At 32.2% G+C, this 17,185-nt stretch overlaps 1 non-coding gene across 1 annotated transcript; it reads right to left on the bottom strand.

Annotated features, from left to right (window-relative positions):
- Positions 1–11,487: 11,487 nt before the first annotated feature.
- On the bottom strand, positions 11,488–11,593 carry LOC131181952 (small nucleolar RNA R71). The gene has a single exon (XR_009150422.1). It is a non-coding gene; the product is annotated as a small nucleolar RNA R71 (small nucleolar RNA).
- Positions 11,594–17,185: the final 5,592 nt, after the last annotated feature.

Below are 17,185 nucleotides of genomic sequence, written 5' to 3'. Positions count from 1 at the left end.
GAGTCTCAAAGGACTAGTCCCTGGACATATTTGACTTACTCGCGAACTTCAATCAAGGCCACACCGACACATTCAATTTCAGAGCGCCTTTTTTGTTTTTTAGTTAAAGATAAACATATACAAAATAGTGATCGAAATGGACATTTATTAAAATTATGATAATTTTTACAAGATACTCGTTCCATATAAACTACACTGGTATATTCAATATGCATTAAAAAGAAGTTTATTATCCCTTCCTATTAGTGAGAGAAATTTTCTCTCAAAACCATTTTTGTTTCCCTTGTTTTCTTGGATGAAGCTAAGCGTCTCCTTTCTACCTCCCCTGCCCAAAAGGCAAGGGAAGATGTTTGATAGAGTTTTCGGCCTGGCTTTGGACAGCTCTTTCTCACCTGGATTGGGTGTACATGGTTGTTTTGAGTTGTGATTTTACAAGTTATGTTGAATATGGTGAGAGCTCTTGTGAACTTGGGATCTAAGATGCACAGACACGCCGGCGAGATGTTTCCGGGCCGTTTCCTTAAATTTTGAGAATCACAAACGCGTTTCTGGTCAGGACAGGCGCGTCTTTGACTATTGTTTTTATTTGGCTTATGGGCAGTTGTGGGAGAGGTTAGAAGTGGAAAAGGATGAGAAAGTTAAAATATTTTGTGCAGAAACCAAAGTGATGGAATCAATATATTATAAATATATTTAACAGGATACGGGCTTGGGGTTCTGGAGCTCATCCTTCGGCACTACAATTAAAGAACGTAGAAACTTCAGATTGAATACCTTTCATATATATATATATATATATATATATGCGTTTTTTTCCGTTTCTTATATTTTTTAAAATACCATTTTGCTATGTTCTCTGTGCTACATAACTTGAAATAGCGGTGAACTTGGAAAGACTCTTTGAGTTTTAGGAGAGAGTTTGGTATACTAGACAGTTCACTAGCAAGATTGCCTTTTGGCCAACTCAAGTTATAACAAATTGAAATCGTCTTGGACCTTAGTGTGTTAAGCCTTCTTTCCTTGCCACGGGTGTATTTTTGGCGACCTTACTAGCTGCGAGGTTCGATGGAAGGTTGAGGTCTTCGCTTCTTTGGTGGTTGGAAGTTAGCAAGTGGTTTTTCTCGCCTTGTTTTGCTTATGTTTCATTTCCTTACACTATATTTAGATAAATTTTAGGAGAGAAAGGAAAATAAAAGAAAGAAAATATTTTTATTTTTTTATTCTTTATTTTCTCTTTTTACTTTTGAATGAGTAGAAAATAAAGAAGAGAAAGTAAAAGTTAGTAATAAAGTCTTTTTTTTTTCTTTGATTTCTTATTTTTTTGTCAATTTGGAGAGAAAATAACTAGAGAAAAATAAGATTTATTTTCCTCTCTTCCTTTATTTTCTTTCTCTTATCCAAATAAAGAAAATATCTTTTTAAAATTATTTTTTCTACTTATTTTTTTTCCTCTCTTTTTACCACCGATCCAAACATGGTGTTAGTCTATACACCAGTGTTCGACCTTGGAACGCTTGGCAATGTTGCAATGGTGTCTTAGGTGGTTGGATTGCATGTGTGCTCCAACATTACCAGCAATGCTGTTTTGGTAGCTAAGTGGTTACGATTCCTCTGTGCCCTGTGGCTTACAGGTGGTATTACTGTTTAAGGGGTGGGTTATCATTGGGTTTGGGTATTTACCGAGGCTGGTTTTGGACCTCATTTCTTTGTCAATTTATGTGATCTTGCCCTTCTAGACCTTGGTAATGCAATATTTAGAAAAAAAAAAAAATAGTAACACAAATTATTTAATTTCTAATGAAACAATATGAGTGAAAAGTATATTAAGAAAAAAGTTAAATATAATTTATTATTTTAATTATATTTTCTTAAATCATATATAAAAAAAAATAAATCTATCTATATGTGACTAATGGAGTAACAAAATATATTATAAACTCTAAAAGCCAACGTAGTTCACAAAATAGGGTCAAAGGGCAAATTAAATAGAAATAGGAATTTGATATATATATAAAGAGTAGGAGAAAAAATCTAAATTAAAAAAATTTCTTTTGATTTGGGATGATGAAATATGCATTATTAAATTGTGTTGATTTTTTTTTTATATATCAAAGAAATTGTGTTGTATTTAACTTTCAAACAATAATTACCATTTAATTTTTAATTTGAAAATATAAAAATTTAAATAATTAATTTTTAGTTTACTTTTGAAATTAAAGGATGGGCTACTTTATCAGTTCAATTTTTATACGTATTTAATAACAATCAATTAATTTTAGTTAACGTTGAATATTGTTTAATTATAACAAAAAAATTAAACTGAACTGATTAATTTAATTTTTCAATATATCACCTCAACTTTTATTAATATTTTTTAAAAATTTAATTTTTTAATTTAATTAATTTAATAAAAAAAATCCAACTAACCAAACCAAAATATACACAATTCTTAATTTTTTTGCCTCACCCTCTCACATCAACTTTCACGTTGTCTCTATTCTTTTACCTTGCCTTTTCTTCTTCTTCTTCTTCTTCTTCTTTTTTCTTCTCCTCCTCCTTATTTTGTTGGTTGTTACCCTCAAGCCAAAAATCAGTGAAGATGATAATGTCGTCACCATCAACACTTAGACCATATTTGGTATGGCGTAATCAAAGTTGTAATTTAATCGTAATTATATTGCATATTTTATTACGTTTGGTAACACAAAAAAATTTAACGTAATTGAATAATAATTAAGTAAAGTAATTAATTATACTTAAATTAACGCAATGGTCATTGCATATAAAAATGAATGTAATCATAATGACTTGTTTTTATTTTTGTATTTATTGTTAATACTATCACCATAACCATTGCTACTAATGCCACTACTCTTATTTTGTCACTACTACCACCACCATTACCATTATCATCCTATTGCCACCATCGCTATTACCATCCTTGACTACCATCATCACCACTTGCTATTGTTACCTCTACCACCACCTAGCTACTACCATCTAACTACCGTTTTTACCACAACCATCACCACTACCACTCGACCATCAATCACTGTAACTATTATCACTTATTATTAACATTATAAATAAATTAAATATATAAAAAAAGTTATCATTACATTACACTACTTATATTTTTATTTTGCAACCAAATAAAGTAATGTAATGACAATTAAATTACATTATAATTTTTATTGCATTAAATAATTGATTATATTATATTATACCAAATCCAAGGTTCAATTGTAAGCCCTTGCCTTTTTACATTAGTTTTAGATGAATTGATGAAACATATACAAGAGAGTATCCCTTGGTGTATGATATTTGCGGATGATATAGTTTTGATAGATGAGACGCGAGAAGGAGTCAATAGAAAGTTAGAGCTTTGGAGAAGTACTCTAGAGTCAAAGGACTTTAAGTTAAGTAGAACGAAGACAAAATACATGCATTACAAGTTCAGTGAAGGCCGAACTAGTATTAGGGAAGGAGTTAGTTTGGATGAAGTGATATTGTCCCAAAGTAATCACTTTAAATATCTCGGCTCAGTTCTTCAAGTAGCTGAGAGATGTGAGGAGAATGTTAGTCATAGGATTAAAGCCGGATGGTTAAAGTAGAGACGTGCCACAGGAGTTTTATGTGATCGCAAGATTCCCAATAAGTTGAAAGGAAAATTTTACCGTACAGCCATACGACCGGCCATGTTATATGGTAGTGAGTGTTGGGCACTGAAGGAGTCTTATGTGTCTAAAATAAGAATTGTGGAGATGAGAATGTTAAAGTGGATGAGTGGCCATACTAGACTAGATAAAGTCAGTAACAAGAGTATTAGAGAAAAGGTAGGAGTGATGCCAATTGATGATAAGTTAAGAGAAGGAAGATTGAGGTAGTTTGGTCATGTGAAGCGTAGACATACGGAGGCTCCAGTTAGACAAGTAGAGCACATTAGATTAGATAATAGAAAGAAAAGAAAGGGTAGATCTAAACAGACCTAGAAGAGAGTAGTACAACATGATTTAGAAGCATTACATATTTCTGAGGATTTAACTTAAAATAGTTTAGAGTGGAGAAAGAAAATCCATATAGCTGACCCCAAATTTTTTGGATAAATGCTTCGTTGAGTTGAGTATATTATACCAAATGTAACCTTAAGTTATCATCGTTGTCCCTCAAACCACTGTGGCTGCACTAGTATGATTAGGATGCAAAAAACCTAGTCGATTTAAATTAGGGATTCAATTTGAGGATGTATTATTTTGTGTGTGCTTTGGAGCACATGCTTCCTCTATATAAAATTATGTGTCCGATTACCTATAAACATGAAAAATGTAGAAAATTATGTCTAAAAGAACACTAAAAACTAGTACTTTGAATGTATAATATAATTAGTCGAATTTGAGTTGATCGAAGTAATTTGGGAGGGTACAATTATTCAATTTCAATTAAATTATGTTTTTTTTACTTAAAAGAATAAAAAATTTCTCATCTAACATTTAAAAAATAAGTAAATAAATAAATAAAACATGACTGTCTCATTTATAAAATAACGTTATTTTGAGGTTTAGCATAAATTTTTCTAATGGCATTATTCACATGACATTGAAATGTATCAAAGTAAATCACAACTTCCATTTATAATATATATATATATATATATATATATATATATATATGTATATGTATATTTTTTTTCCTATTTTCCCTTAAATTTGCACACATAAAAGATGAGCTAAAAAAATTTTAGATTAAAATTTGCTATTTATGAGTTCTAAATTTTCGACAAATTAATATAAATCTAAGCTAGTTTCAACTTTCTTAGTAAGTTTTAATAAATGTATAATAGAAGTTATGCATGAAATTGTGTCAATTTTACGAATTTGGTAACCCTATCAAATTTATAAGATCATTTATCACAAAGTTTTCATACAACAACAACTAAGCTTAAAAACTAAACAAGTCAGTTTTAATCGTTTAGATAGATTATTTTTTGCCATTTAGCTGTATTTGAGATTAATCTCGTATTAATATTGAAAAACTGTAAATCTTTGGATGCTATTTCCTTCATGTTATTTAGATGTCTTCCTCTGTCTTGCTGCTCTTTCCATAAAAAATCTAACGTGTAATTTATCAATAACCAAAGAAAGTATTAAAATCATATTACCAAAAGTGTAAATTTTTATATAATAATAAAAAAAATAAAAAATACAAAAGAAACACCTTAATCTGACTTTCAATAAACTGTGTAGTTGATGAAATGGAAGAAAGGATAATGTTGAAATGAAAAGGCTAATAGGACTAGATTTATCAAAAAGAATTTGATATGTAAAAATATTAAAAATTAAGTATAACTAATGAATGGATAAATAAATAAATAAAGTTTGGGTACTTAATAGTAACATATTGTGCTAAAATAAGTTAGTTGTATCATATCATTTTTGTACAAAATTGTACATTTGAGTTAAAATAAAATCCTTGTCATATCAATATTGTTGAAACAAATTTGTTTAAATATCATAAAATATAAAACTCTGTAAATATTCATAATATGCTTCCTGTAGATATTGGTAGCATCTCAGGCACAATAAAATAAAAATAGTAGCATTGCAATGTTGGCATCTTGGGTGCAATGAGAACGTTGATGGCTCAAGAACAAAATGATGGTCACATGTATGCGCAGAATTATCTCAAAGAGCAACCACCTGATATACTCTCTAAATGCTACTTGTATATTAAGCACTGTCCTAGAGACAATATAAATATATTTTGTGTTGAAAAATAAATTACATGTCATCAAGTTACTATTTATTTGGTATATATCTAAAGTGTTGTTAGAAGAAAGAATACAAGTAATGAAGAAAAGGATTGTGTATTTGTCTGTGTCTCATTTACAGAGATATTACATCTATTTATACATGAAAATATGAACTAATTTGAACAAGAATAATAATTGCTGTAATTATGTTACACAAATCTCCTATAATCATGCTAATTGCTGTAATTATGCTAACACCCCCCCCCCCCTTAAACTCAAGGTGGTAGCACAGGTGCCAACTTGAGTTTGCTTAAGAGATCCTGAAAGCGAGCGGGAGGATGCGTTTTGGTGAATATATCAGTGGTTTGGCTGACAGAGGAGACAGGAATCAAACATATGGTGCCATGAGCAACATGATGACGTACAAAATGACAATCAATTTCGATGTGTTTGGTACGCTCATGAAATACATCATTATGAGAAATCTGTATGGCACTTCTATTATCACAATGAAGCATTGTGGCAGAAGAATGAGTGACACCCAAATCAGTTAATAACCACCGTAACCAAAGTAATTCAGATGTAGCATCAGCAAGAGCACGATATTCAGATTTTGTGCTAGAACATGCAACAACAGTTTGCTTTTTGCTACGCTAAGAGATAAGAGAATTACCCAAGAAGAAATAATAACCAGTTGTAGAGCGACGATCCGGATCACCACCAATCAAGATCGAGTAGCCGATAATACTAGGGAGGAGGTAGCGGAAAAGTGCAAACCATGAAAAAGAGTGCCTTTGATATAACGAAGGATCTGGCATCGCAGAGAAATGAGTTGAGCGAGGAGCGACATAAACCGCCGACGGATGAACAAAGATATGAACTATCAGGTCGAGTAACTGTGAGATAAACAAGACTCCTGACAAGCTGTCTATATAAAGTATGATCATCAAGAGGAGTGCCATCAAGAGGTGTAAGTTTGCAATTGAGCTCCAATGGGGTTGATATTGTTTTGCTATCAGTGATGCCAGCTCGAGAAAGTAAGTCGAATGCATACTTGGCTTGAGATAGATAATAGCCTTAAGAATTTTGAGAAACTTCAAGACCCAAAAATAGCCAGAGAACCTGTGTCTTTCATTTCAAAATGTTGATTGAGATAATGTTGTAACTCTAGAATACCAGATGAATCATCTCCTGTTATTATCATATCATTAACATAAAGCAACAAAAGAACAATACCACCGCTACCGACAAGTGAATAATGCGTAATCATGTGGACTAGAGAGAAACCAAGTTGAGCAAGAGTGGAACTAAATTTGGCAAACCAGGCCACAGGAGCTTGTTTTAATCCATATAAGGCTCGTCGAAGTTTGCAAACCTTATGAGGAGAATGATAACCAGTGGAGGATGCATATAAACCTCTTCATTAAATCACCATGAAGAAAAGCATTTTTGACATCCATCCGAAAAGTTTCCATTTACGAACTGCAACAATAGCTAAGAGATCGCGAATAGATGTTAATCGGGCCACCGAGCAAAAGTTTCTTCATAGTCAATACCATACTCTTGAGTGTACCCTTTGGCTACTAAGCGAGCTTTGTAGCGTTCAATAGTTCCATCAGAATGGGTCTTGATTTTGTAAATCCATTTGTAACCAATAGGGGTCTTGTTTGGTGGAAGATCAACTACATCCCAAGTATGAGTTTTCTCTAAAGCCTGAAGTTCGCTACCATAGCTTGTCGCCAAAGAGGGTCAAGATTGTCTCACGATAAGAACGAGGCTCATGAAAGGTTGCAATAGTAGAGTAACAATGAAAATCGTAAAGATAATGAGGAGTTTCTCTTACACGTACAACGATGAAGAGTAGTGCTATGAGTAGATGCAGTGTGCAGTCTTGGATCAACAATCGTGCCGATTCAACAGGCGTGTAGTTGGGCTAATATTGAGCACATCACAATCACCGGATCAGACTTGGAAACAAACTCTTTGGAGGAGTCGGTGAAAAGAGAGAGTCGATGACAGAGTGATAAAATTTGGAAAGAGAAGAGAACATAGTATTTTCCCAAAAGGTAACATGACGAGAGATGCGTAACTTATTAGAAACAGGATCCCAACAACGATACCCTTTGTGTTCAATGCCATAACCAAGAAAACAACATAGACGAGTACGGGGTTCTAATTTTGTATGTTCATGAGGTTGTAAAAGAACAAAAGAAACACATCCAAAAGGTTTAAGGATGGAATAGTCAGGAGGTTGTCCAAACAACTTTTCAAAAGGAGATAAATTATGAAGAACCAAGGTAGGAAGACGATTAATAATATAAACAGCATGAAAAGCTACTTCTCCTTAAAATTTTTCTGGACATGAGGCAGAAAGAAGAAGAGTACGTACAGAATCAAGAATATGGCGATGCTTGCGTTCGGCTCGCCCATTCTGTTGAGAGGTGTGAGGACAAGAACGTTGAACAATGGTGCCTTGTTGACTAAGAAACTGAAGTAAAGAAGAATCCCGATATTCCATGGCATTGTCTGTTCGGAGAATTTTAATGTCACAAGAGAACTGAGTTTTAATCATTTTTGCAAATGTGATGTAAATTTGTGATAACTCATATCGATGTTTCAAAAAATATATCCAAGTAAACCAAGAATAATCATCAATAAATATTACAAAATAACGAAAACCATTTATTGAAGAAATAGGAGAAGGACCCCAAATGTCAGAATGAATTAAACCAAAAGGAGTGTCTGAAGTAGTATTATTATGAAAAAAAGATAATGCAGGTTGTTTTGCAAGCTGACAATTTAAACAATTTAAAAAAAAATGGTATAATAATAGGTATGAAAGAATGAACCAGAACAGGTTGTAGAGAGAGCAGAGAGACCCCAAAAACTATAAATAAAAGCTTTATGGCTCTGATACCATGTTAGAAGAAAGAATACAAGTAATGAAGAAAAGGATTGTGTATTTGTCTGTGTCTCATTTACAGAGATATTACATCTATTTATACATGAAAATATGAACTAATTTGGACAAGAATAATAATTGCTATAATTATGCTATACAAATCTCCTATAATCATGCTAATTGCTGTAATTATGCTACACAAATCTCCTATAATCATGCTAATTGCTGTAATTATGCTAACAAGTGTATTGAGTCATTTATTCAACAGTGATTCCAAGTCTCGTTTTCTTTATTTAGAAAACACCTATGTACCATTATTTGTTCCCATTTTGCATGGAGAAAACAACATACATAATATATATTTAACAAAAACACCATTATCATATATTTATTCACCAACCTGTATTAAACAAAATGAAGCCTAGATAGATGGAGTATCCCTAAAATCTACAACTAGAGTTGGATCCTCTCCTAAAGTTAATGAAAAAGAAAGAGTACTTATGATGTGCCCTGGTTGGGTTAAGGTTAATTTGAGCAAGATGAGTTAATTTGATTTAGGCAGAATTTAGAAGGATGAATGGCAAGTTGATGACTAGGGTTTGCTTGAAAACTACGAATATGTTTGCTTTTAATGGATGTTGTTCGAATTAGAGAGGTTATGAATCAAGGGATATTACCTAGAATAAAGGTGAATGGAAGGATTGAATTACGTTTACAAGGTTTCTGCTAGGTTCTGATTGTAGGATAACTTCAATTAACAAAAGTAAAAATAAAAAGAATCCAATTTGCATCCGTTTCATAACAACTTGGTTTGAATTGTCAGAGACTAATTTGTTAATGGAATTTAAATTTGAGAATCAAACTTGTGGGTTTTGTTATACTTAAGGATTTAATTATAATTTATGCAAAATTTAAGTATGTGATAAATTTTTTTTTATTATTTTAATGTATTAAATAGCTGGTTATATTAGAAATGATTTTTATAATCGGTGCAACTTGTTAAGATTCATTAAATATATTTATCTATTAATAATTTTACATTGGTAACATAAGAAATTATATTTTTATGTGATATTATATCCCATTTAATATAATATTACACATTTTTGTGTAATATGGATAATTCTCGATGCAAATGTAGTAATAAATTAATTGTTTTGTTTGCACATTGCATGAATTATTTATTTTTTTAAGAATATAATTTAATATATATATTTTTATATTTTGTATTTTTCACAATCATATTATAAATTTTAATTAATTATAATTTTATTTCAAATATTAATAATAAATTAATTAATTAATAGATTATTATTATTATTATTAAGTTAATATGTAAAAATAAAATAAAATAATATAAAATAATAAATAAAGTAGAGAAAGCTGTTGCACTCATTTCATATAGGCATTTTAGGGTAATTTTGCATCCATTTTGCTCTTATATTTTAGTATATTTTATGCTTTTAGCTTTATTTTAACTTATTTATTAACTTTAATTACTTAATATTTGATTTTTGTAATTTTGTTGTTTTTAATCGGTTTTGTGGTAAATTGAAGGTCAATGAATGCACTAGGAGGTGATTTGAATAAATTTGAAGCCCTTTAGGCATAGAGAAAAGTTAAAGAAATTAAGCTTTGAAAAATTAAGTTAGCATAGATTTACTTGAGATATTGCTTAGGGTATGTTATACTACTTAACCTAAAGCCTTGGGCAAGTCGCAGGTCAAGCGCCACTTAATTCCAACATATTCAGAGTTTTATTCTCCAAACCTACCAAGATTTGCTTGGGGTCTTGCTTGAGATCCTGCTTAGGGTAAGTGGCAGTGCTTAAGGTGCAACTCAGGTTAAGCTGAAAGTCAAGCATGAGCAGAAAAACTCATTTTAACACAAATCTGTAGAAATTTTCTGAGGGTCTACTTAACCTTAAGCAGACAGGGCATACAGAGGCAGAAATTTGATGAAGATGTTACTTAGAGTAAGCAATACCCTAAGCAGACTGCCCAAAATATAGAAAACTCTACTGACCTAGACATTTTTATACCTAATTTCCTATCTATTCGTTGGCTCTTATCCATTTTTAAGGCAACTTTTAGAACCATATAAAAACATCATTTTTCCAGTTTTTTCGATAAGAAGTAACAACAAGAAAGAAAAGAAAGAAAATCAAGGAGGACGCCATCAATTCTGAAGAAAAGGAGGTCCTGTTGCCATTTCTTGAAGCTCCAGGATTCAGAGTTTTGGGTTCTTCTACTTGGGATTTTCTATTTTTAGTCCCCTTATCATGTTTTTCTCTACTTTTTCATCAATTTCTCTTATAAATACCAACATGAATGAGTAGAATCTTTAGATTTTAGAGTTGAAAAATATGTTTTAGATTAATTTACAGATTTGGACTGGTTATTTCCATATTTTATAGAAATATGAGTTTTGATTCTTTCCTTGTGTGCCTAATTTACTTGCCTAATATTGGTACCCATTGGGTATTGTGTTAATCTTTGATTGAAAGACCAAAAGGTAAAAATCATTGATAGATAATCAATGATTAGAACTTGAAATCACTTAGATTTAGAAATAAACTAGGATTTTAAGATGATTCATTGATTGGTTATAAAATTTAATGAGTTTTAAGTTAATCTAGCACACTTTCTTGAGATCAGTGATATATTGAAGATACAAAAAAGTTTCTGATGATGTAATTTGACTTAGATGATTCCCTTTCTCTTTGAAGGACCGAGCTAGAGAGTGGTTACATTCTTTGCCATCGGGTTCTATCACAACATGGGATGAACTTTCTCAAGCATTTTTAGCTTAATATTTTCCACCAAGCAAGATAGCTAAACTAAGAAATGAGTTGACTTCTTTAAACCTAGAGATGATGAGAGCTTGTATGAAGTATGGGAGAGATACAAGGATTTACAAAGGAGATGTCCACACCATGGGATTCCTAAGTGGATGCTTATTCAACACTTTTACATTGGAGTTTCACCAGCTATTATAAGTACAATTGATGCATCTTCTAGAGCTGATCTTATGGAGAAATCTAAAGATGAAGCTTTTTCTGCTCTCAATAAAATTGCTTATAACAACTACCAGTGGAATTATGGGAGGAATGAGATCAAGAAACCAGCTGGTATGTTTGAGCTTAATGCCATGAATATGATTAATGCTAAGTTTAATGCTTTGACAAGGAAGATGGACAAGCTAAGCATAAAAGTAGATTCTTCAGTTGGAGGTTCAAGTAATTCAGTAAATGTTGGAGCTGTAAATGTCAATTGTGCAACTGATTTTCCTGTATGTGGTCAAGACTTTTCAAGTGAATAAGTGGATTATGCAGGGAACTACAATCAAAGACTAGGTGGTAACCCATTTCCTACAACTTATGATCTAGTATGGAGAAACCACCCTAATTTCTCTTGGGTAGGTAGATAAGAATAACACTAGAATTTTCAGCAACCCTCTGGGTATCAACAACATCAGAATTTTCAGCTGAATAGAGGTCCTCTTCTTGGAATTCGTAAACCTCAAAATGCACCTGCTCCACCACAACCACAATAACCTCCACCACAATAAGCACAACTAGACAAGACAGTTAGATTGGAAGCCATGATTGAAACTCTAATAGCAAGCCATCAAAGTCAACAAGATATGATTTCTCAATTAGCATCTAATGTGGATCAAATGGCAACACACAACAAGATGTTAGAGAATCAAATAGCTCAATAGGCTAGCTCCTCAAACAACAAAGCATTTGGAAAGCTTCCTAGCTAACCAAAAAATTCAAGGGAGTATTGCAAGGCTATTATATTGAGAAGTGGAAAAATATTAGAGAGTGGAGATAAAAAGATCGAAGAGAAAGTTGAAGAATAGAAAAATAGAGAAGGAGATGAAAAAGCTAAAGTTGAGGTTATAGTTGAAGTTGAAAAAGAGAGTTTAGTGGAAGAAAAAGGAAGTAAAGAGAAAGAGAGTAAAGAGGAAGAACCTGAATATGTAACACCTAAGGCTTACATGCCACCTTTACCATTCCCACAATTTGGAAAGTTTTTGAAGGTGTTAAAGTCTTTGCATGTGACTATTCCTTTCACTGATGCCTTAGCGCAAATGCCTTCATATGCTAAATTTTCTAAGGAGATTTTGTCTAACAAGAAGAAGTTGAAAGAATTGGAAACAGTAGCTCTTACAGAAGAAAGCAGTGATATCTTACAAAATAAGCTTTCACCCAAACTGAAAGATCCTGGTATTTTTCAATATCATATCACATTGGAGATAGCAGTATAGATAAAGCTTTATGTGATCTTGGAGCCAATGTTAGTCTAATGCCTTTGTCTATTTATGAGAAGATGAAGATTTGAGAAATGAAACCTACCGCCATTTCATTATAGTTAGTAGATAGGTCTATTAAATTTCCAATTGGGGTGATTGAGAATGTTCCTTTGATAGTTGGAAAATTTTTCACACCAGTAGACTTTGTAGTATTAGAAATGGAAGGGGATGTACACATTCCTATTATTCTTGGTAGACCTTTCCTTGCTACTGCTAGAGCTGTGATTGATGTAAAGAATGGAAGGCTTACATTAGAAGTTGTGGAAGAAAAAGTTAAATTTAATTTGTTTCAAGCAATGAAAAAGAAAGATGATTAAGATTCATGTTTGAGATTTGATGTGGTAGATGAGTTGGTCAAAGAAGTGTTTAAAAAGCAACATCCTGAAGATCCCTTAGAAGCTTGTTTGGTTCACAACATCAAAAGGGGGGATGAGATTGAAGAAACTGTAGAATATGCTCAAATTTTAAAAGGAAATTCACCTTTGCCTATGGCTAGTGCTAAGAAGATTGAAGATTTGAAGCAAGATACTACTTCACCGCCAATTCTTAAAACAAGTGAAGCACCAAAGGTAGAGTTAAAACCTCTTCTAACAAATCTCAGGTATGCTTTTCTTGGTCAAAATTCTACATATCCTGTGATTGTTTGTGCTAAATTAAATGATTGTGAAGTTGAAAAATTATTAAGAGTTCTTAGAGAGCATAGGAGGATAATTGGTTATACCATTGATGCTATTAAAGGAATACATCCTTCTGCATGCATGCATAGAATTTTGTTGGAAAATTATCATAAAGCCTCTAGAGAGTCACAAAGAAAATTGAATCCAAATATGAAAGAGGTTGTGAAAAAAGAGACCTTAAAATTGCTTGATGCAGGTATCATTTACCTTATTTCTGATAGCAATTGGGTAAGTCCAGTTCATGTTGTACCCAAGAAAGTAGGCATCACAGTAGTAAATAATGAAAATGATGAACTAATACCTATTAGGACTGTAATTGGATGGAGAATGTACATAGATTATAGGAAATTGAACAATGCAACTAGAAAGGACCATTTTCTATTCCATTTATAGATCGGATGCTTGAGAGATTAGCTCATTATTCTTATTTTTGCGATTTGGATGGCTATTCAGGGTTCTTTCAGATCCTTATTCACCCCAATGATCAGAATAAAACTACCTTCAAATGTCCCTATGGTACCTTAGCATATCGAAGGATGCCATTTGGACTATGTAATGCTCCAGCTACATTTCAAAGATGTATGATGTCTATTTTTTCAAATTTCATTGAGGATATTATGAAAGTGTTCATGGATGATTTCTTTATGTATGGTAAATCTTTTAATGAATGCTTATCTAACTTGTCTAAAATTTTGCAGAGATGTGAAGAGTTTAATTTAGTTTTGAATTGGAAAAAGTGTCATTTTATGGTACAAGAAGGAATTGTTTTGGAACATCTTGTGTCAAATAGGGGTATTGACATAGACATAGCAAAGGTAAAATTATTGAGAAAATGTCACCCCCAACATCTGTGAAAGGAGTGAGGAGTTTCTTGGGGCATGCTAGATTTTACAGAAGATTCATCAATGATTTTTCTAAGATTTTTAAACCTCTTACTAATTTATTAAGTAAAGACGTGGAATTTCATTTTGATACTGATTGTGTGAATTCTTTTTGCAGGATAAAAGAAGCTTTGATATCTGCTCTTATTATGCAGCCACCTGATTAGTCATTACTAATTGAAGTGTGATGCAAGTAATTATGCCATCGAGGCTGTTTTAGGATAAAGGAAAGATAAGAAGATGTGTAAAATCTATTATGCAAGTAGGACCTTAGATGATGCTTAAATAAATTATTCTACTATAGAAAAAGAATTTTTTTGCAGTAGATAAATTCAGGTTCTATCTTGTAGGGCCCAAAGTAATAGTATACACAGATTGGAACACCCCTCACCCGTCTACAGTGTAGCCGAGCAAGGAATGCACATTCGGTGCTGAAACACCCTATCTTATGCTGTCCTGTTCACTATTAATTTCAAAACTTTATTTTTTCAAAAATGGTTTAGGCACTAACGTTATTTATTAAAGTCTGACTAATGTGGTAAAAACCATATGGTCTCAATAATCATAATTACAATCTCATTCATAATCACACTCAGCTCTTATATCGAAATTCTCAATTTCATCAATATACATAATTTGTAACTAATTGCATAAAATCACAGTCTACATGTTATATAATTTAATTAAATCACAGACTTATTTAATACAATTTCTTAGTTTGAATTACAACATAAGAAATAATTAAAATATACAAAACATTATATGCTTAATGTGAGCCCTATCTACATGCATTGCTGAGGAAGTGACAACCTTTGAGTTCTTCTGACACTTCTGCAGATCTGGACTCCAAAAATCTCAGTCAACTGTCTACTTGTTTTACCTTCAGTACCTGCACGAGGAAACAATTCCATTGCGCTAAGCATTTCTGCTTAGTGGTACAATAATATAATAATGAAATAATATATACAAATAAAGAAATAAATAAATCATAATTCGGATACTCAGAAATCAACTTAATTTGGTATGCTATTTCTAGTATCAACTATCTTATATACTAGTTTGTTCCTCTTTAGAAGTGCTAAGTTTATAACCTTTCAGTAATAATACCCAGTATACAAATTATTCTAACTATATTGTATTTTAAGTCTCTAGGGTTCTACAAATTGTATTTTTATTATGTTTCTATTGCTAATCTCTTTTACTCATTTCATTCAATACTTAATTTAATTGTACTAAAATTTCATTATACTTAACTTAACTGCCTAAATGAATTAATTTTTTAATTGACTGCCTGTGTAGCCTCTATACACTGACCAGACTGGATAAATGGATAAAATAACACTAAGTACCTAGTACCTCGCTTCATCACACCATCAGTCACAAAGTATCCACTGGTGTGCAAACAGTGGATGAAATAGCACTGGGTACCTAGTACCTCGGGCCGTCACACCATCGGTCACAAAGAATCTCTCGATGTGCAAACAGTGGATGAAATAGCACTGGGCACCTAGTACCTCAGGCCGTCACACCATCGGTCACAAAGTATCTCCCGCTGTGCAAACAGTGGAGCTAAGAAGCCATATAATCAATCAGGCAATAAGTCGAGTATAATAACACAATCCGTATAGCCATAGGCTATTAAAATTATAGTATAGCATAATAAGCCATAAAATACAATATGGCATGATGCCATTTACAATACAGCTGTTAGAACCCTATTGGCATGCCAACCTATCCAAACTAGTCAACTAAGCAAACTAGGGCATATTACAAGATTATATATTTAATTCTTTATTTTTAGGGTTTATACGTCATTATGCCTTTCACTGGTCAACGAACATGCTGACCTTTTTATACATCATGGATAAGTTGATTCTAGTATCAACATGTTACAATTTATATTTCAATATGATGCCAATATAGTACATTGTACATTTCTCATAAGTTGGCATTTATTTCCAATTTATTTCTAGGCTTTATTGTATAGTATTGTCAATTTTTCAGTTTTGGTATGCTAGATTGATTTAGCTAAATGTCCTATTTTCATTGGTTTGTAGCTTCTGGTCAAAGAAGCAAATTTATAACTCTATCTCTTATTGAACTTTTAGCACTAATTTCATGTCATTCTGAGTTGTATAGGCCAAGATATAGTCAATTTACTAAAGCTAGACCGATTGCATTTTTAATGCAATTTTAGGTCAAATTCAATTCTGGCAGATTTAGTACCCTAAGTTGGGCAAGCAGTTTGACTTGATTCTGGTCATTTCTGAGCTTTGGTGTCTTCATAAGAGTTGTAGCTCTATGTCTAAGCTTTCCATTGATATAAGTTTCAGGTCATTTGGACTTGTTTACAGTGAGTTATGGCCAAATGAGTGACTACTGCTCCTATGGTCAAATTCTAGGTTGCAATGCTTCCGAACAGTTTTGATATCTTAATTTATGCAATCAAATTGACTTAGTAAATGACATTTCTGAGTTCTGTAATCTTCACCAAAATTGTAGCCCTATGTCTAAGCTTTCTATTGGTATAAATTTCAGGTCATTTGAACCAGTTTTAAGAGAGTTAGGGTCATTTTAGTGACTAATGATCATATGATAAAAAAATCTGGATTTCAATCTACCAATTCCGGATTAGGTCACTTTTTGAGTCACTTTC

Source organism: Hevea brasiliensis, chromosome 7, assembly GCF_030052815.1.
Source record: "Hevea brasiliensis isolate MT/VB/25A 57/8 chromosome 7, ASM3005281v1, whole genome shotgun sequence".
NCBI lineage: Eukaryota > Viridiplantae > Streptophyta > Magnoliopsida > Malpighiales > Euphorbiaceae > Hevea > Hevea brasiliensis.
This window is presented reverse-complemented; position numbering and strand designations above follow the sequence as displayed.